Below are 21,515 nucleotides of genomic sequence, written 5' to 3'. Positions count from 1 at the left end.
CCACGCTGACGTCTACCCTGGCTTGTGCTGGATTTACCTGGAAACGTTGGGGTTTTCCAGATTTCAGAGCCACGTGCCTGAATCCAATTCCTGTTCTCCTCTACGCAGAGCTGTTGGTCAGACCTGCTGGCACGAGAATCTAGACATGGCAGTGAGATGGGCCGATGAGCTGTCAGTGTCAGTGTCAGAGATGCTTTTGAAGTTCCTTTATGGCTGTGCAATTCCTCAGCCAGCAGTTATGCCTGCCAACTCAGTCAAAGCCTTCCTTTAGGCGCTGTCCTGTACAGGTGTGTGGAGCCTGTGGACCTCACATGCTCTGCATCTTGCTCGACACAGTTGAGGGGAATTTAGCCAGCAAGACTTCAGGGCTGAGCTGTAGGAATGGAACCATCCCTCCACTGCTTGAAATGGAGCAAGTTTCTAAGCTGTGTTTCAGCAGGAACCAGGCGGTGCTAGGAACAAGCAACTGTTGGCAAGAGCTCAGTGCAGCTCTTCCCTCACTCTGCTCCACGCACGGCTCACACCATTCCCTGTTTTCTCTCTCCAGACCAAGTCCGCCCAGCAAGATAAAGGAATCACCAGCTGGCTGTTGGTGTTCCTGCTTCAGCCTGGGAAAACCATCTTCTGGGGCCAAACGCCAGCCACAGCGCCGTCCCAGGGAACCCTCAGAAATAGAAATCGTAGTGCTGGCAGGTAAGGGTGCAAATCCAGCTTTCAACGCCTTGCTTTTCAGCAACATAGAATTCTTGCTGTCAGTGGGCTTGTATCTACTTCCAGCGTTCCAACCCATACCTGACACCTTTAGTTCACCTGTGATCAAGAACCACTTTTGTAATTCAGCTTGTGAAAGTTTGGCACTAACCCCTGTGTATCCTTCCTAGATGAACTGAGCCCTTGTCCACCCAGAAGAGCCGGAGCAAGTAGCGAAGCTGGGCTGTGTGCTTCCCCCAGTGGAGAGCTCTTGGGAAGCACAAATGGCTGCGGTTCACATGACAGCCTTCCATGTAACAACAGTGATGGAGAGAGGGAGCTCATCCAAGTTCAAGCCCTCATTTCTCCCGGCTCTGCTGAAGATGCTGACCTGAGCCCGCCAGGCACCACAGTCACCAGCCTGGACTGTGACCCGGCGCCTTTGCAGTGCAGCCCAGCCCAAGCACAGTCCGAGTGCCCCGACAGCAGCACCTCTGTGCAGGAGCAGGTCGGCATCACCGATGAGAAGCCGTGCCTCTTGGAGGGGGGCTTAGAATCAGGCCCTCAGTCCCAGGCACCGTGCAGCGGATCTGACAGCTCTGAGCCACTCTCTCCGTGACCTTTCCATCCAAGAGAGGACGATTCCCACCTTTACCTGGACCTCTCGCCCTCCTGTCCTTTCCTTTAATAATAAAAGCACACTCGTGCTCACTCAACACCTTGAATGCCTGTGGAGTCTTCATTCACGAGGACTGGGATGAATGCAACACACAGCAAGGCACCTCAGCTTGCAACGCTGAGGCTGCAGGGTGCATGAAGCAGAGCTCCAGGTTTGTTCCCGTTCTGTCTGGCTTCGGGATGTCTGCAGCTCCCATTTGGTACGGTAGCAAATAATCTCTAGCATCCTGGATATGGCTCATGATAACCCCAAGCTTCCTGGCTGTGGCTTTGTGACGCTTTCCAGGGCTTTTTGATGCATTTTGACTCCTTGGCTGCTCCCTAGCACCTTGCTCCTGCAGCTGCGTTTGCTCCTGGCTCCCACTTACAAGCTGGTCATGCAGATCATCTGCACACCTGTCACCACCGCGCTGAGGCACGAGGAGCTCACCCTGACCAGCAGCCGCCCCGCCCCCCGGGCTCTCATTGGTCCGCGGCAGCGCCGCCGGCTGCCATTGGCTGAGGCGCCGTGCGCGGGAGCGAACGTTGGGGGCCGGCTGTTGGAGGCGCGGCTCTCCTCGCAGAGCACCGCTGCAGTCGCCTGTGCCGCCCGGTAGGAGACCGCGGCGGCAGCCGGAGCTGTCCGGGCGGCACCGAGAGGGAAGCCGCGGCAGCCCGGGAGCGAGTGCTGAGGACAGCTGTGCCGGAGGTGTGCGGGAGAGCGGTGCCGGGACGGGGAGAGGGGCTGTGGGGGGCTCTAGGAAGCTGCGGGGAGGCGACGAGGGGGGGGGGGGAAGGGAGGAATATAGCGAGATGTGAGGCTGTAGGCGCCTGTGAGGGGATGTAGGGGTTATGGGGAGCTGTTGGTGGGGAGAGGCAGATACGGGGCTCTAAGGGTGGTGTATAGGGAGATAGGGGGCTGTGGTGGGCCATAGGGTCATATGGGACTATTGGGGGCTGTTGGGAGCTGTAGGGAGGAAGGAATATGAAGCTGTAGTGCATTGTGGGGGGACTGTAGGCGTGGATATGTAGATTTCTATAAAAAATGAAGCCCCTGCTCTGGGCTGCATTGCAACAGGGGTGACCAGCAGGGAGAGAGAGGTGATTGTCCTTATTGCCTCAGCTCCTTTGAGGCCTCATGTGCAGCGCTGCATCCCGGCCTGGGGCCCGCAGCACAGGAGGGACGTGGAGCTGTGGGAGCGGGTGCAGAGGAGGCACTGAGATGTCAGAGGGCTGGAGCAGCTCTGTGTGAGGAGAGGTTGAGGGCAGTGGGCTTGTTCAGCCTGGAGAAGAGTAGGCTGCGGGAGACTTCATTGCAGCCTTGCAGTACTTGAGGGGAGTGTAGAAGCAGGAAGGGGAATGGCTGTTTACGAGGGTGGATGGTGATAGGACAAGGGGGAGTGGTTTTAAACTGAGACAGGGGAGGTTTAGGTTGATATTAGGAGGAAGTTTTTCACACAACAGGTTGCCCAGGCATCAGTGATTTACTGGCTGGTTCGGCCCTGTTCTGTGACTAACGGGGTGGAGGGATCCGTGGATCCGTGCTTCTGGAAAAGGGAAACAGGGAGAATGATTTCAAAATAATTGAAAACAGCCTTTACAGAAAGCAGGTGGCACCTATTGACTGGTACAAGATCCAAGAGAAATGAATGAAATGGTTCTCAAATGACACCCCCTGCTTCCTAAGCCCTGTAATGTAATGAGTCAAATCCCACACAGGCACAAATGGTTCAGTGTAACAGACCTCAAAGATGCTTTTGGGACCTGCGTTTTAGACTCAGAGAGTCGAGATCTTTTTGCCTTTGTACGAGAGAATCCAAAAATGCGACAAAAATAGCAAGAGAGGTGGATTGCTTTACCCCAAGGGTTCATAGAATCGCCTAATTTATTATATTTTATGTGTTATATTATGATAGGTATTATATATTGTGTTATTATGTGTTATTTTACATACATTATATATTTTATATTTTATTTTTGTTTTATCTAATGAAGTGCTGGAGAAAGTTTTGGAAGTTTCAGGTTGAAGAGGAGGTGAAGCTGTGACAGTATGTAGATGATTTGCTGGTTTGTGGAAAAGAGGAGTCTAAAGTAAAGGAGACTGCAAGTGAAATTGTGGAGTTGTTACTTGTACTGTATGTCTGCAGTGCATTATTTTTTGAAAGGGTAAGAGAGAGAAAGCACAGGTGGGTGTAGTTAAAAGTACCTCTCAGGAAGCCTTTGCATCTGTGTACTGAGGGCATTCCTGATGTTGGGAGAAAAGCTGGGAAAGAGATCTGGAATGAAAGGGTGAACGCTGCATGCTATCAGCTGATGTTATCTGGCCAGTTTGGATCTGTCTGTATGAAGGAAAGAGAGATGCAGGCATAACACGTGAATCTTTGTGAGCTACAGAGATGGGCTTAAAGATATGAACTGCTGGAGATGGATTGCTCTAGCTAATTGTACTTAAAGAGTTTTTAGCCTAGAGACTGAGATGATACTGTGTTCAACATTGGTGTTTTTTTGTACGTTTGTTTGCTTTGTTTTTTTTGACTAAGTGTAAACCTTCATGATGGCAGTGTCCGAAAACTGCGCTGGTGATGAAGATCACTGAGCAGCTTCCTCAGTGGCCCTGAAAGGGTTCATGTTCCTCAGGAACCCATTTTGTGCTGAAGCATTTCCTCCTGCTGAGTGAGAATGAAATAAGGAGTTGTTCTTGGTGTGCACGTAAGCTTCTGCCAGGCTGGATTGGTGACTTCAGTTGACGTGAAATTACCTCATTGAGGCATATGTTCAATGTAGGGCTCCTCCCTGCAACATGGCAGCCATTTCAGAGATGGTGAGCTTGTGGTACAGACTGGCACTGTGGGTAGAACAGTTGCTGTCCTGAGTCAACGTGCTTACTAGCTGGTGACTTATGTAGCTTGGGACTGAGAGGGATTGCAGTTCAGCACAAAGCAGGGGATCTGGCGTATGATGCGATTTCTCAGGTGATGAGCAGTGAGAGAAGTGTTAACCCTGCAATGTGTGACAGCGCGTGTCCCTGCTGGGGGGACTGTGACAGTAAATGCACGGGAAAGATCAGACGGCTTTGATAGTCGTGGGATTGATGACTCTGCTGGTAGAGATGACAGTGCAAGAGTTTGTTCTTCTAAGTCTGCCACCCTTCCCCAACAGGAATTTCTACGTTGCTGAAGCAGTCCTGGCACATTCAGATAAAACTTGTTGAAGGGATGTAGTTTTCAATCCAAAGCAGTGGTAATGTGGAGGGTATGTAAGGAAATGTCACTTTTCAGTCCTGCCACAGAACTCTTCATGCTGGAATATAGTGGCTCTTTGTGCAGGGTGATTATTAATCCGTGTCAGAAGTCAATGTTTCCTGTGTCCTGTTTGCACATCAGGAGTTGTTGGAGGGATGGCAATTGCTTCTTCAGATCTCCTTCCATAGTAACCCCCAGGAAGCAGCAGTGGGGGTGGAGGAGCTGTGCTTGGCAGCTGCTGGACTGTTGTTCATGATGTGTATTTTGGGGTTTGCTAAACACTTGTCTGTTGGAAAATTTCTGCGTGTAACATTATTTAATGAGTTTCTTCAGCCAAAACATAAGATACGGTGTGGTCAGTACTCCACAGCAAATGGTCTGTTAAAAGAGAGACTTGAGAGATGCTTTTACTGTTGTACATTTGTATTTACCCCCAGTACATGCAGTGCTTTTTGATTTGCTGGTACAGAAATGTGGAACCCTTTGTGGACGGGACAAGAGCAGCCTGCTGTTGTGTTAGTTCCCCCTCAGTTTTTGGTTGCTGCTCCTGTATGTGCATTTCCACTTCATAAAGTTTCCCTGAACAACTCCTTGCAGCCTGGTACTGGGAAAGGACTCTTGTTAGTCTCTGTTTGTGTCCACCTCAGCGGAACAAAGCTTTTCAGGAAAAGTGCTAGGAGTGCTGGTAGGCAGACAGCCAGGTGGCTGTGAGTGGGCAGTGTGCTCGTGCTGCCTGGAAGGCTTCAGTAGAGAGGTGATCCTTGCACTTGGCGTTGGTGAGGCTGCTCGTGTACTGTGTCCAGTTCTGCCCTGCCCCCCCAGACAGGAGACACGAGTGTACTGGAGATAGGCCAGCGTAGGGCCCCTGAGGTGCCTGAGGGACTGGAACAGCTCTCCAGAGAGGAAAGCTGAGGGTGAGGAGACTCTTTAGTCTAGAGATGAGAGGGCTTGGAGGGAATCTCTTGAGTGTATGTGGAAGCTGGAAGCGAGGATGCAGTTGAGGACAAGAGGCATTGAGTACAAAGTGGGGTTCGAGAGGTTCCATCTCAACGTCAGGCAGCACTTTGCAGTGGAGGTAACTGAGCAGTAGCGGAGGTCGACCAGAGAGGGCCTGGAGTCTTTTCTTTGGAGTTGTTCAGAAGCCATCTGGATCTGGTCTGTCCTGGATAATGTGCTCTCGGTGTCCGTGCTGGAGCAAGGGGGTTGTACCAGATGAGCTCAGAGGTCCCTTTCCATCTTAAATTGTTCCGTGATTTTCTTTTTTGGGCTCCTTGGAAAGGCACGTCCTGTTGGCAAATACAGCTTTAGGACTGAGCAGCGCAGATTGCTTGGCGTTGGGATGTCTTGGTGTTTGTTGGAGTGATACCACTGCTGGAACTCTTGGTGGGAGTTCCTTGTCCTGAGAAGAGTTTTGGCCTGGTAATGCTGTAGTTGCTTCTGCTAGTAACAAATGTCCATTATGGCCTTGTGTTGCAATTGATTAGAAAGATACTGAAGTGCTTCCTGTATCTCTTGAAACTGCAATTGCTCAGAGGTGGTGGTTTTGTTTTGCACAACCAGTGACACTCTTTTCCTCATGCTGCAAATGCTTTCCTCATCATGTTCTCTTCAGGACACTCAGGATGAAACAGCTGTGCTTTGGCTCGATGAAACTCAGGATGGGATTCAGAAGGCTAACAAGGACACTGAAGAGTCACAGAGATGTAAGCATTGTGGCAAATACCGTGGTTCAATGCCATTGTCAACCAAATATTTGTCACCAACTGAAAGAATACGAGCAAGAAATGTACACATGCAAAGGAAATTAGAATACAAGTGTTTGCTTCAGGTAGGTGTAGAAGTTTTTTCTTTCAACAATGAATGTCACAGCCTTTCAATTTCAATTCTTTCCATCTTTTTGGAAGGATATGTCATTGTTTCAGTTGTGTTGTGACTGGGTTACATCCTAGGCAGAGATACCTATTGAATCTCTGTCCAAGTGTTTGACATTAGCAGATCACTGTGTCTGTCTGTGGTTGGGTAGTCAACCCAATAGAGGATGTTCATGTGCACAGTTGTGGTGCATCTTAGCTTTCATTTGTGTTGTACTGTTGCCTTAATTCTATGAAGTATTTCTCAAAGTACTTTTTTTTTTTTTTTGCACTAAGTGCAGATAAAAACACAAATCAGTGCAGTTGGCAGGTGGACTGTGCCAAAGAACATTTGGTCAAAAGCAGGATTAAAGTATGCTTCTTTGAGCCTGAATAAGATCTTCAGATACCCTTCTACCTGTGTGTGTGTGTGAACAGACATTTGCTCAGTGCTGAAAATGACTGTATCTCGTGTTTACTGCTTCGGTGAGATACCTGTGGTTGATTTTGTCCTGTGTTTGCAGCAGAGTTCTGGAGTAGCCCTGGGTTAGCTCTTTCCTCATCTTGTTCTTGTTGATAACCTGTTCTGTGTTCAGGTTGCTGTTCTTGCTAGGAACGGTGCAGTCACTGGAAAGGTGCTTTTTGAGTCAGTTGTCTGCTGTAGCAGGGCTCTGCAAGAAGCAGCTGCCTTGACTACAGCTGTTGTCAGAGTACAGCTGAGTGAATGGATAAAAGGTTGTAGAGAAATACCGTCGATAAATCAGCACCGTAGTAGGACTAAGAGCAAAAAAAAAGCGCTGTCAGTCACTGTGCCATACACAGATGCACAGTGTACTGAAAAGATTGTTGTACACCAAGTTGTCTTTTTTTAATCAGTATTTTTGTGCATAAATACAGGAAGGTATTTGTGTACACTCGCACAGTGCCTTGCTCTCTGAAGTTTGTTGTGAGTCACTGAGCTCCTGACTGCGCAGGTAACCTGCCTCCTCCTGTTGTTGAAGTTTCCTTAGGAATTCTGGCCGTGAATGAGGCAGTCGGTCACGGAGATACCAGCCCTACCCTGAGTGCCTTGTGCTCACCAGATGTGGGGCTGTGCGGAGTCGCTGCAGAGTGTGCAGAGACATAGCAGCGAGAGTTGGCAGAAGTGGAAAGGAGAAAAATGGCCACAGGTGAACCCCAAATAGCTACCTGCTAGTGCAGTAAATTCAAGATGATTGCCTGTAGAATGGAAAGCAGAGGGGGAGAAATGTGAGGAGCAGTCTTGCGTTCTGGGTATCTTGTTAGAATCTCATGTTACAGGAAATTGAGGCTGCCTTGTAAACTGAAGTCTTTGTTAAAGGAAAGAAAAAAAGGTAGGAAGGAAATGAAAAAGTTAGCAGTGAAATATTCCCCACTTGTAGAATATGTTGTGCTTAGGTAGTTCTTGCGGTGGTTCACTGGAATTTGAGGCATTCCTTCTATTTCTTGGAGGAAGGGCCCTCTCCATGCATTTCCTTCTTGTAGTATTTGTATGTGAGGAAGCTAGATACGTGTTTGCTTTCAACATAGCAGCATTTCTGCTTTCAGGAGGCAGTGGCAGTGAACGGGTGAAACACTGGGTGAGAGGAGGCTGTCATCATTATCATAACGTGAGGAGCAGAGAGGGAGGATGGGATGAAGCGACGGAATTTGTGCAGAATGACACACAGCTGTCACGGGAGGAGATGCAGGTAAAGTATGTGCTCTTTTTCTCTGAAGTTAAAGTTGCCCCTATTTCAGGACTTATTGCAACTTTAAGAAGTAATGTTTCCCCACAGTAGTCAAGTTGGCAAGCTTTGTATCTTATTTCCCTGTTCACTGTCTACTTTGCACGTCAGCACCTCTTTGTCCTGTTGTGGAGAATGTGCACACCTTTATCACCAGAACAAGACGGTGGTGTTGCTGCTCACCAAAAAGCAACTTGTAAGTTTCTCTTGAGCAGAATACAGAAGCTGCTGTGTAACATGTCATTTTTGCATCTCCCTTTTCTCTTCCTGGCTCTTCTTCCTACCATAACACTAATCTAGAGCACTGTATCTGGAGTCACGGCAGCATAGGACCGAGAGCAGTTGTGGCTGGCCAAAGAGAACCTGATGGTGAAGCTTCAGGCTTGTTGTCGAGGCTGTCTTGTTTGTCAGGAATTCAACTCCAGAATGAGGTTTTTGAAGAAGCAAGTTCCAGCCATCACTTGCATGCAGGTATGAAATCCCCTAATTGTGTTTGAAGCTTGTACTTGTCAATTGCTCTCCACACGCACGCTTACTGACTGGTTTTGTTCAACGCAAGCAGTTGCCATGCACAATTATCTTCATTTTGCAAAGTGTTGGAAGGCGCTTCCTTCTCCCTGGGAATCACTATGTGTAAATTACTTCTCTCCCTCTTCCCATTAGTCCGTGGGTTTGGAGACTTGAAGATGGCCTTGAGAATTGTGCAATGGATGGTGCATTTGGTTGTTTAGTTTTAGTCATTTGTTCTCTAGCTGTGTTTTGCCCTTGGTGGGGGGTGCTGCTAAGTCCCTCACAACGACAGCTGGTGGTGGAAGAAATAGTTAAGGCTTCACTGCATATCTCTTACGGCATGTCTTGTAAGATGAGCATGTCTCTGTTACATTTTATTCAGCCAAAGGGAAGTGGAAACTGAGCAGCAGAAAGAAGCATCGAATAGTAAATTACTGCTCTTCACTTTCTTCACTTTGAAAAGTCGCCTTTTTTCTTGTGTGTGTTTTCAGTCCCAGTGGCGTGGCTATAAACAGAGGAGGGCATATCAAATCCGTTTGGATTACTGACGAGCACACAAGGACCAAGAAGTGAAGGTAGCAAGTGCTATGGTTTTTTTTTTTTGTTTTTGTGTTTTTTTTTTTTTTTTTGTTAACATTTTTGGTAGCAATATTTGTGGAGAAGACTTTTATCTGACATGCTTTGGGATTCTTTCCTGTAGATTGAGTCACTGGCCAGGATGTATCAAGCCAGAAGGCGTTGCAGAGATCACTTGCAATAATTCAGAGACCACGTAAGAGATTGTGAAATGAATTCAGTATCTGACACTTATTTTTTTACTCTACCCTTAACAAGTGTAAGTGGCTGTTTTGTTTTTTTTTTTTTCCCATTCTAGATAAATGACGTTATAAAAGCTCAAGCTTTTATCGGAGGAAACAAAGCAGGAGAAGACTACAAAACCCTCAGTAAGTGTGGCCAAAAGAATAAAGCTAATATGCTTTGAATCTCTATTTGCAGAAAAATACTGTTAGTGAGATCTGCAACACGAAGAGAGCTATGAAAATCAGTTGGGGTGAAGTGGTGCAAAGAGTAGGTAGGTAGGTAGGTAGGTGGCTGAAGGAAAAATTCCCTCTGGCTGAGGGAGTGGAATGTGCTGTCAGCAAGTTTGCTGATGACACAAAACTGGGAAGAGTGGCAAAAAAACCCCAAAACACAGCAAAAGGCTGTGCTGCCTTCCAGCGAGACCTGGAGAGTTGGGTGGGGAGAAACGGAATGAGAAAGAACAAGGGCAGGTGTAGAGTCTTGCATGTGGGCAAGAGCAACCTGAGTACCAGTCTAGGTTGGGGGCTGAGCTGTTGGAGAGCAGCGTAGGAGAAAGGGATTGGGGGATCCTGGTGGGCGGTAGGAGGAGCATGAGGCAGCACTGTGCTCTCGTGGCCAAGAGGGCATCCTGGGGTGTATGAGAAAGAGTACGGATAGGAGGTGGAGAGGTTCTCTTTCCCCTCTACTCTGCCCTGATGAGTGGAGCATCTCCCTATGAGGAAAGGCTGAGAAAGCTGGGTCTCTTTAGCTTGGAGGAGACTGAGGGGTGGCCTCGTTGATGTTTGTAAATGTGTGAATAGTGAGCGTGAGGAGGATGAAGGCAAGCTCTTCTCAGTGACATCCAGTGATAGGACAAGGGGCAGTGTGTGCAAGCTGGAGCATAGGAGGTCCCACCTAAATAAGAGGAAAAACTTCTTCACGGCAAGGGTAACAGAACACTGGGATGGGCTGCCCAAAGAGGTTGTGGGATCTCCTTTGGAGACATTCAGCAGCTACCTGGACATGTTCCTGTGTGCCCTAATCAGGTGATCCTGCTCCAGCAGGGGGATTGGACGAGATGATCTTTGGAGGTCCCTTCCAGTTCCTGACATTCTGTGATTCTGTGCAAACTTGGTTCACGGTAGTACTTTTGCTGCTGGGAAATAGGAGCGCTGATCTTTGGGGTAAGTTCAGCAAGGTGGACTCCCCTAAGCTGATACTGACTTCATCCTATAGCGTTGACTTCTGTCCTGATTTATTCCATGCCAGAAGTTCCGGATGCTGTCAGGAGTTATTCAAGCCCATTGGTGTTAATTTGACCCTGGACTGGCTGCTGCTTGACATGCTGTCTGCACAGAGGTAACACGTGCATTAATTTGTTTCCTGTCCTCTGATGTTTTGTCACTTGTTTTTAGTTAATGCTGAAAACCCACCTATGGCTGTGGTTGGGAAATTTGTTCACTTGCTTGATCGGACCCAGATATTCAGGAGGAGCTGGAGCTAATGAAACTGTGTGAGGTAGTTGTGAGCTTGATCGGATCTAATCAACAGCTTGAAAATGACCTCAATCTCATGGACATCAAGATTGGACTGCTAGTGAAGAACAGAATGACACTGCAGGTAGGAAATGCAGTGCTGGGAGACTAGGAGAGTGAATTGAGGCCAATGGCAGTTAGCGTGAGGACCTTCTGAGCCTGGATCTCACTCACTCAGATTCAGTGGGAACTATTTCCCCCAGAGTTACAGGTTTTCCTCCCAGTAAGTTCCTAACTGTTCCACTAATTACTATGTATCCCTAGAAAGAGAACTGCAGCAGAAACATCAAGGCTTCAAGTGTTTTAAAAACAAAGCACCAGAAAAGAACCCACTCGGGACCAAGGGAAAGCAATAGATGGTATGCTTGAAGGCTCTGAGAACTGTTTGTCTGTTCACTTGTGGTTACATGAGTCATGGACTTGCACACCTCAATTTCTTCTCACGTTTTGTGTGCTGTATCCGAAGGGGGAGGTGATTTTGGAGCAATAAATGTACTCGGGCTGCTTGGTGTTGGTTGGCTGATGGAAGCCCCCTCTGTCACTTTGCTGACGATTGATTGCCCACAAGAACAACATTGCTGATACAGCGGTGCCTTTTTTAATTCAAGCTGAAGTTACAGTCACCTTTTCCTTTGGTCCTGAATAGCGTGGCGCTAGGCTTGACCTTGTGTAAAATCTGAACCATGGCAGCAGTGATGTTCAGTTGCAAAGGAGGCTCCAGCTGTTGGGCTGATGCTGGCAGCAAAAAGTATCATCATTATCAGAGCAGTGGAGGCAGTGAGTCAGCAAAATGGAAACAGGGCTTGGGGCTTCAAGCACAGTTGAGAAAGAAAGGCATTTTCAAGCATCTTCAGAACGCTACCAGCTCTGACAGTAGTCCCTGCTCAAAGCAATTAGTCCTTGTAGGTTCTCAACCAATTCTGGAATGTGGGGACGAGACAGAAATCGCTGCTATAACAGATAATGTTTCACTTCATGATCTCCTGATGTACCTTGACTGCCTTATCCACACAAAAGGAAATGCTATCGTGCAGCTTTTTCCAGTATTGCGTGTTATTTAAATGTGGAATCTGTCCCTCTGTGTTCTTTGCAGGATGTTGTTTCTCATAGCAAAAATCTTAGCAGGAAGAACAAGGAACAGCTCTGTGACGTGATGACGCTGAACGAGCAAAAGGGGGGTTTGAAAGCTTGGAGCAAAGAGGAGAGGGAAAAGCTGGAAGCCTATCAGCATCTTTTCTACTTGAGGTATGCCGCTTTTCATTCACTGCTCTTGTCATAGATGCCTACGTGTATTGGACCAGTCTGTACTTATGCTCTGCAGTGTTGAGGCGCTGTCTGTCTTTGTGGTGTTGGCTTTTGTGGACACGTGCTGTATGGGAACTGCTGAGTCATGGCCTGAACCTCTGATTGATCACCTGAGGCGAGCAGTGAGTCAGGCAGAGGAGCACAGGTGAAGGCAATGCAGCTGTGCTGCTGGAAGGGGTGCAGCCAGGCTACAGCCCTCCTAGACCTGTTTAAGAGCTGGCTCCCAGTGGGGAAGGATCTTGTCTGGAGATCTGCTCTGCTGGAGTTTTGTAAGTGAGCCCAGGATAGGGGTAAGCCTTCTATTTATTCTCCTTTTGTTAGCTTAGTCTGCTTTGTCAAACTCTCTTGTTTATTTCATAATGACAACATCTTAATAGTCATTGATTATACACGTGCGCTAAGTACTTTTTCTTCTTGTTTTAGACTACTCCAACATACTTGGACAAGCTGCTTTTGCAGATGCCTCAAAACAAACCCACAAAGTTCATGGATTCAGCCATCTTCACGCTGCATAACTACGCATCCAGTCAGAGAGAGGAATCTCTGCTGTTGAGGCTGTTGCAAACAGCATTGCAGGAAGAGATCAAGTACGTTGTAGCGTAGGACACAGCCTTGCTGTTGCCTCAGTTTGGGCCGCTGCTAAAATTGAAGCTGTTCTTGTGTGATGTCCTGTGCTCATTTGCTAATAATGCTCAACTGTCCCTGCCTTCTGCTCATGCTGTTTCACGTCAGTCCTTTCTGTAACCTGGAAGGAGGAGGAATTACCTTTGTTCTTTAGGATTAAAGCCATTTTTCTTTAGCCAATGCTTTGTTGCTCAGGGAGGCACTATTTTTGATCTACTGCAGTGCTTTCCTAAGATTCAGTCCAATCTAAGTTCTCTGCTGTCTAGTAAGAAGGACTTGGCACAGACTGCGAGCTTGGGCTTTACAGGCCAGAGTGAAGCTGACGCGAAGGTCACTGTTTTCCAAAACTGATGAGGAGGCTGAAAATCAGATGCTGTCTGGTTTGGGTTATTTACTGGCTGTCAGGCTTAAGGATTCTGGCTGTCTGTCGGCATAATGGAGTTGATTGTCACTTAGGAGTTTGGTGTTTATGACTTCTGGCTGATACGGAGCTTGACAACTTGCTAGGAAGACCAAATACATACAGTGTTGGAGGCAGTCATGCCTTTTTTGATGCTTTTAAGTATGAGGATGGTATGTGCCCTCCAACAGGTAACGTCTCAAAGGTTTGTTTAATTATTATTATCTTAATAATGGTATAAAGATCATCTTGTGACAGGGGTGTTGAGACTATTGGAAGTGAATCTCATGAAGAGATAGGCCAAGAAAAGCCCCAAAGCATTTCTTCTGTGTTAACTCATAGATACAGATACCGTAGATCTTACTCTACCAAGCCAATCTCTGCCCACAACTCGGGCAGGCTGCCCAAGGAGGCTGTGGATGCCCCATCCCTGGAGACATTCAAGGCCTGGCTGGATGTGGCTCTGGGCAGCCTGGGCTGGCGGTTGGTGAACCTGCACGCAGCGGGCGGTTGGAACGAGATGAGCATTGTGGTCCTTGTCAACACAGGCCGTGTTCATAGAATCGCAGCATGCAGCTGTTCCTGTCTGCCCATGAGAAGGTTTCATCCACTTGGTCATCCTGGTTGGTTGGCCTGTAGATCCCCCTGCTACGTCATCTGTCCCTGTCCTCCCTTTAATGTGTGTCTATAAACTCTTGATTGGCTCCCATCCGTCCCCAGTCAGAGTTCTGCGTTTCTTCCAGTGCTTGATGTTCACCAGATTTTGAGGCTTCTGTTGTTGGTTGTTTTTGTTTTGTTTTTAACCCACTTCAAGGGAAGTGGTGGAAAAGCAATGCTATGATGTCAAAGACAAAAAAAGCCTCAGCGTTCATTGCTGCTCACTTAGCTGGGTGAATTGGACTTCTTTTGAAATGTCAAATACCGCTCATCTTCGGTACTTCTGAGTTTCTTACTTCTGGATTAAACGTTTCTGAGTTCCTCTCAGTTGTGTTTAATTGGGGATCTGTAGCTAAAAACGTTGCTGGTTAACCAAAGAGGTATTCTGAGAGAGAGAGAAGTGCTCTGGAAAAGGGGCAGAAAGTAGCTGCTGTTTTCTCAGCTGAGCTCCTTGGTTTGCCACGCTTCCCCATTTTTGCTTTGTTGGAGATGGTGGTCAATTCTGCACACCTGTGTTAGGAATTGGCTCCTATCCCTTAGTGAGACTGCAGTACCAGGTTTCTCTGTAGCATAGTTGTTCTGCCTACTGTTAGACTAAGCTTGGTTTAATTCTCAGAGTAACTTTTATGCTTGTTTGAGGAATTCTTTGGTAACTTCTAAAAATATATATATAGACAGGTGGTATTGAAAGTGAAATTTGAAAACCTTTGTGTGTAGGAATATCTGCAGTTGTGTTGTTCTGGAGCTAGTAGTGGTCAGTCTTACCGCTTGTATGTTGACAGTTGTGCATTTATTTAGTGTATGTATCTATGTTACAGTGTGAAACTAAGATTCTTTGGGACAGCATGTTCTTATTAATGGCAGCGCAGTGGACCCTGCATCTTGAACGGGGCCCACAGCTCACAGGAAAGTAATCGGTCAGAACTCACTCAGAGTAGTGTCAGTAAGACTCAGTGGAGGTCTGTGCCATTGGTTTCGCACGTGTTTTTTTCTCTCCTCAACTTGTCCTAGATTGTTGGCAACTTACTCTATCACCGCTACGTGAATCCGGCCATGGTTGCACCGGATGCATTTGACCTAATGGATCTTTCAGCTGGAGGGCAGGTGACTACAGATCAACGAAGAAACCTTGGTTCTGTTGCAAAGATGCTGCAGCATGCTGCGTCCAGTAAGATGCTCATGGGAGACAGCGCACATCTGAGCATCGTGAAGGAATACTTGTCACAGTCATCCCAGAAATTCAGGTAGAAGACTTCAGCTGATTGTGTTGAGGAGTTTGGCAGAGGACAGTGTTGGCAACAAAGAGGAGTGATGAATTTTAAATGTAATAAATTCCATCTCTGTCCAAAAGGAGGTCTGTTGAAAATGAGAGATTGCCCTTTGGGCTTCCACAATCATGCAGCCTATCAATAGCTGAAGGGAACCTACACCCAGGAGGGGAGTAAACTCTTCAGAAGGGCTGACAATAGCAGGACTAGGGGAAATGGATCCAAGTTGAGGGAGTGAAGATTTAGGTTGGATGTTAGGGGGAAGTTCTTTACAAGGAGAGTGGTTAGGCCCTGGAACGGGTTGCCCAGGGAGGTTGTGGATGCTCCGTCCTTGGACGTGTTCAAGGCCAGGTTGGACGGGGTCCTGGGCAACCTGATCTGAATGTGTATGTTTGGTGGCCCTGTTAGGCAGGGGTTGGAACTACATGATCTTTGGGGTCCCTTCCAACCCGGGTGATTCTGTGATTCTGTGAATCATTGATCATAATGACATATAAAATACGTAGCTGGAATTTACAAACTAGATATAGTATATTAATGAGCTGGTCAAAACAATTGGCTTTGCCATACAAGCCTCCAGAGTAAAGGCTGTTTTTCTATGTGTTTATTATGATATTCTGGCCATTGAAAACTGGAGTGTGCATGCGTTCTTTCCTATATGCACCCTAGTTCTCTGTATGCAAACTAGATGGCACTTTGGATTAAACCAGGCTGGAATTTAGTTGTTTGTATAATAAAGTAACTTTTGAATGAAGAGCTTATTTCTATCTTTCATCTTTTGTAAGAAAGAAAACTGGAAATGGCTGGGAGTGAGGATTATTCTTGCAGCTAAGACAGAAGGATGGGTGCACAAGGTCATTCGGTCCATAGGCTTGTCCTGCAGATGCTTACAGTGAGCGAATGCCAACATGGCCAGTACCAATAACTGAATCTTCTAGATGGCTTTTGATGTGATAAGCTATAGCGTGTTCAATTGTAGTATGCTTGGGAACCATGGTTTAAAGAAGAACAGCTGCTGGTATGCTGATTACCTTTTTCTCCTTTTTCTTTTTTTTGTTTTTTTTTTTAAGACGCTTTTTTCAGGTTGCTTGTGAGGTTCCTGAATTGCAGGATAAATTCAATACTGACAAAAATTCTGGCTTCCTTCCTTGTCTATCCCTTCTGCAGAGCTTATAGGCATCAATCTCAACGCTCCAGTCATGGGAGCAGTCCCACCATGTTTCAGTAACAGCAGCTAGATCGTAGTTAGCCTGGTGCACGATGGCTTCCAGTTCCTCCTGCTTGTTGCTCCTGCTGCGTGCATTGGTATAGATGCACTTGAGCCGAGTCATTTGCCTGACGCCCAGCTCTAAAATCGTTCCCCCAGGCTCTTCTCTTGTGAGGCCTGTACTGTCCCCTTCCCCCATCATAATTAGTTCATTGCACAGGAAGAAAAGCTTGATGTCTGTGCCAAGGGAGACGTACACCGCACTTGCGCTGCCTGGACGATGTGGAAACTGGAAATTCTGGGGTGTGCTGAAGCATGCCCTCTCAGGTCAGTCTAAGCATACATAGAGTAGACCTGTCCAACAAAACAGGTAATAGACAGTTAAACCCATTCTGTTGGGAAATACTCTCTCCTTCTAAGTACCTTTAGAACGTGAGTTTCTTCAATTAATTACTCAACTCATTTCCTTTTCCTGAATGATCCTAAGTTCTTTTCTCAGGCTACATCTGCACTCTGCTCAGTCCAAGGAGAAATCCCTGCCTGCAGATGCAATGACACAGCATGGCTCACAACCTCATTTTTCATTGCTTACTCTTATGGTAGCTGCCATCCATGTCCACCCTGCGTATTCTTAGAGCTCTTCTGGAGTCCATGGGGCAGACTTATGGTTGAACTGAAGGGAATTTTTTCATATTGCTCTAGCTCCAGATGATTATCCCTAGTATCATTATATTATAAAAAAAAAAGGTGTTTTGAAGTAGTGTGATATATATTCTGTGCCTCAGAATGTGGCACGTGTGGCATGAGAGAGTTTTGAGGCCACGAGGACTGCCCAGACAGCGTGAGAACTGTAAGGGCAGAGAGCTATAGGTGATGCAGCGCTGTTTGTGGCACCCGCAGGAAGCGGTAGCTGGAACAAAATATGGCCAGAAGAGTGATCAGATTGTGTTTGGTAAGGAACTATTTCATTAGTTGTAGAACTTTGACAAAATGTATATTCAGGATGATGATCAGCGTGCCAGGTGCTGGGACCATGCCGAAAGAGAAATGGTGTGAAAACGTCTGTGCAATTTGCAATATATCCCCTTCCACAAAGCCCTCAGATCCATGCTGCAACTGCATCCAAAGCAACCCAGAGCCCTGTGCTTGTTGTACCCGGAGCTATCGGTGCCAGGAGTTGCTGCTGTGTTTGCGAGGACGTTGTGTCAGCAGTGTGCCGTCAGTGGGGTTGTTTGATGGCAATGAAACAGCTGAATGGTGTACCTCAAGACTAAGAAAAAAGATGGTAGTGGTGACTGTGTGTCTAGGTATAGATAGCTTGATAGAGATCTATAGGAGTCCAGTGTGGATTGTACATAGGCCCTGCGCTGCAAGGTACACTGTTGGGAAGCAATGTCCATCTGCCCGAGGGCAGGAAGGCCCTGCAGAGGGACGGCCTGAGGCCAGTCGTACCAGGCTGCACAGCTGAGGCCAGTCGTAGGAGGCTGCACAGGAGCAAGCGCTGGGTCCTGCGCTGTGGTCATGACAACCGCATGGCAGCTTCTGCAGGATTGGGCTGAGGTAGAATTCCAACCGCCCGCTGATTCTAGAATGTTGGGTGCTGTGTTGGAATCTTCTGGTCCTGTGACATGGTCTTGCGTCCCCACCCTGTCGTCATGGCGGAGCAGCCTGGTGGCCCTTAGTGATGTCACAAGCGGCTGGAATGAGGGGAGGAGCAGTGCGTGCTGCGTCCCTTCATTGGAGCGCTTGAGCTCTGCGTGAGTAGCTCGCTTGTTGCCCTTGTGCAGCGACTGAGTGCCTTCGTTTTCACCCCTTGTGTCTTGCGCAGCATCTTGTAGGTAAGCTGAGACAGGGCGTGGGATAGAGGGGTGGGCAGTGAGCTGTTGAGAACTGCTGGCTGGTGGAGCTCCTAGCAGCTCATACTGCTTACTCTTGTCCATCAGACGTAACTTTCAGCCAGTACCTGCATTCCCAAGCGATCCACAAAGATGGCATTTGTCCCATGGTTTTTCCCTTGTCATCTTTGCTCCATTGTGCAAGCTCACAGACCTGTTCCTTCTCTCTCCTCTACCCGCTCCCTTGGTGCAGCTTTTGCTCGTAGAAGAACAGAGCAAAGTGACAAGAAACAGCTGCGAGTTCAAGGAATTGTCTACCTTGTTCTGATCTCCTGCCAGGTACGTGCCACGCTTTGTCCCCCCACGTGGTTGACCAGCACTGTGTCGCACCATGTTTGGTAACACAGCCTCACCCAGCTTTGATGGGACACTGGTCCCGTGTGGGTTATTTCCCTTCCCCTGCAGCTCCGCCCTCAGAAGGATGCTGTGTGTGGTGCTGTGACCAGCTGGTCTGAAGGAAACCAAACCCTTAGGCAAAGAGTCCTAGGCCCAGTTTGTGCCGAGCTGCAGAGCGTGACCCAAGGTCACAAGCACGCACGCTTGGGCTGTGTGAGTGTGCGCGGCAGCTGTAGGGAGCACAGCAGAGATGCAATCAAGGAAATGTCCTTGATGTGCGGGGCTGCAGCAGGTGCCGGTGGTGAGGCTGCTGGGAGCCGTGGCCGGGGAGCAGATGCACCTGCAGCAATGATTCCTCTCACTGCCCTGCTGCTGCGCTGTCAGAGCGCCCTGGGCGAATGCATCTGCTGCTTTGTGCCAGTCCCCATCTGCTAGCAGAGGGACAGCTGCTTGGTCAAATGCTGCCTAATGGGCTGTCCCATTTGAACGGAGTGAACAGAGTGGTTGCTTCTAGAGCACCTGCCTGTGCCAGAGGATAGCCAAGGGTAGTTCTCCGGTAGTCTCTCAATACTGTGGTGTGTGAAGAGAGAAAATATGAGCGTGTTTCTCTTCAGTTCCAGCTTGTCGTGCCTGCTGTGATGGGCGTCGCGTGCAGCGAGATCAGCTGTGGGCCTGACATGACACGGATGGAGGTAGAGTACGGAGCTCTGATTGGTCTTTGTTCCCTGATTTGAGCCAGCAGAGTGAGCTGCAGATGTGCTCTCCTGCTTTTCAAGAGAGAGCGAATCCTTGCGGCTCTATCAGTGTCACTGAAAAGCTGCCTTAAAGGCTTTCTTTCCTTGCTGCGGGCATGTTCTTAGCCTTGCCGTTCCTTCTTGTGTGCCCATGATAAGGACCGAGTGCATTTCCTGCAGCTTTCTCTGCTGACGTGCTCCTCAGCCTGAAATCCTCCTCGTTTGCCCTCAGCTCCTCACCATGGCCTGTGCTCTCTGTTTCAGGCTGAGAACAACGGGAAGCCCCTGCTGGTCCGTGAGGAGTCATCTCTTAATATCCCAGCTATTGCTGCTGCCCACGTTATTAAGAGATACGTTGCCCAGGCACCGGGTGAACTCTCCTTGGAGGTAAGCAGTTAAGGGCGTTCCTTGTTGTCCTGTACAGAAGAGTATAACATGTGAAGCTATCAGGAATATTCTCAGACAGCTTCAGAGTGTTTGGTGAGGTGAAGCCCAGCAGGTGCGGTTCCAGATTAGACTTGCACTGGGTTGGATGCAGGGAGGAGTTCAGCCATCTCTAAACTATGGCTCTATTTGGCATTGGAATCTTGTGATCAAAGAGCTACTGCCCAGTGTGGTAGCCTGGTCTCTGAGCAATGGCAGAGCATTGTATGGAGTGTGCAGACCTGTTCAGGATCAGTTCCGCTGACTTATGCCTGCGGTTTAATTGGAGCTCTCCCTTTGGCAAAGAGCCTGCTGCTTTTGAGAACCATTTCATACTGAACAGCTGAATTCTGTGTGTTGTGTATTGCAGTGACTCTTCTACCTCCACGTTCGGTTGTACGACTGCAAATGCCTGAAGAGCTGCACTGGTGCAATGGCTCTCAAGCTTGACGATATTGGGCAGTGCAGAAGAATGCAGTCATTTGAGCTGCGCTTTCCTCCCAGCCGTGCTGAAGCTGGGATTGACGTTGCAATCTCTTGCAGGTGGGAGACCTCGTGTGCGTCATCGATATGCCGCCTCAGGAGCTGAGCCCCCGCTGGAGAGGCAAGCACGGCTTTCAGGTAGGCACAAGCTTCAGACGTGAGAGCGCAACTTGGGTCGAGGCAGGAATCTCAGCTTAGAGCTGCCCTGCCTGCACAGCATGGCTCCACATGGAAAATGGTTTCCCTGTGTTGGTGTCAGGGGACTTTCCCTTTTGCTGTGGGCTTAGGCCAGAGCTGAAAGTTGGTCTTTGTAGGAAACTGTCTCCTCAATTAACTTAGAAAGAAGAGCCGTCACGGCCACTGAACCGCACCTTTGGAAATGCAGCAGCTAGGACACGTGTTTCAGTGTCTCTGAGCTCTTGTGCTTGCACCCATGCAGAAGGTGAAGTCAGTGTCTTTCAGGAAGTCGCTGCCTGTCAGCTGAGATGAGGCAGGGTAACAGAGTCTCTGTGTGCTTGCTGCTGCTGCTGGCTGCAGAAGGCTGGGTAGCTCAGAGCTGGGGATGGCAGCTGCATCTCAGTCAGCAAGCAGAAAGTTCATAGGCTGTGCTAACTCAGATCTAGCTGCATCCATCTATCATAATATATAGCTTCTGTATGAAGTCTTTCCCTTCGGGCACACTTGATATTTAGGGGTGCATAGCATACTTGTCCTTTCCCCGCTCCATACACAGTTTTATGGATATTTGCCTGCCAATTTGGAATAATTATTAATTTTAAGCAGGCCATTTTTTTGTTGGATTGTCTTACGGAGCATCCGGCAGGCACGTTATGAGGAAAATGTGATGTTTGAACAGTTCAGGCCTGAGAAACGCTGCCTTCAGTATCACACCTCTCTTCTTCTTCTTGTTACAGGTTGGATTTTTCCCTGGTGAGTGCGTGGAGCTCATTAACGGAAAAATCCCGGAGTCTCTCATCAATTCGGTGCCAAAGCCAGGTACGGATGATCCATTTGATGGTGCAGGGAAGCAAAATGGAGTCTTTTTTGGGTGTGTTCCATGTTTAATACCTCCCTTATCCTTCCCACGTTATCCTGTGTGCTGATGATCCTTCATGCATAGCACGGGGCGTATGGCTGGTGTTTGTAGGCAGTGAGAATGAGGGAAGGCAAAGGT

At 48.1% G+C, this 21,515-nt stretch overlaps 1 protein-coding gene and 2 long non-coding RNA genes across 3 annotated transcripts in view; all 3 read left to right on the top strand.

Annotated features, from left to right (window-relative positions):
- Positions 1 to 21,515, top strand: part of LOC125689665 (rho GTPase-activating protein 32-like) — a 42,560-nt gene that overhangs the window by 13,268 nt on the left and 7,777 nt on the right. The gene's annotated exons all lie outside the window — the stretch shown is intronic.
- On the top strand, positions 1,947 to 9,470 carry LOC125689668 (uncharacterized). The gene is made up of 6 exons (XR_007375389.1): positions 1,947 to 2,056; positions 6,202 to 6,417; positions 8,006 to 8,148; positions 8,485 to 8,655; positions 9,186 to 9,269; positions 9,395 to 9,470. It is a non-coding gene; the product is annotated as an uncharacterized LOC125689668 (long non-coding RNA).
- On the top strand, positions 9,571 to 12,941 carry LOC125689667 (uncharacterized). The gene is made up of 5 exons (XR_007375388.1): positions 9,571 to 9,638; positions 10,536 to 10,658; positions 10,744 to 10,833; positions 12,103 to 12,254; positions 12,331 to 12,941. It is a non-coding gene; the product is annotated as an uncharacterized LOC125689667 (long non-coding RNA).

The sequence above is a fragment of the Lagopus muta genome, chromosome 2 (assembly GCF_023343835.1).
Source record: "Lagopus muta isolate bLagMut1 chromosome 2, bLagMut1 primary, whole genome shotgun sequence".
Lineage (NCBI taxonomy): Eukaryota > Metazoa > Chordata > Aves > Galliformes > Phasianidae > Lagopus > Lagopus muta.
This window is presented reverse-complemented; position numbering and strand designations above follow the sequence as displayed.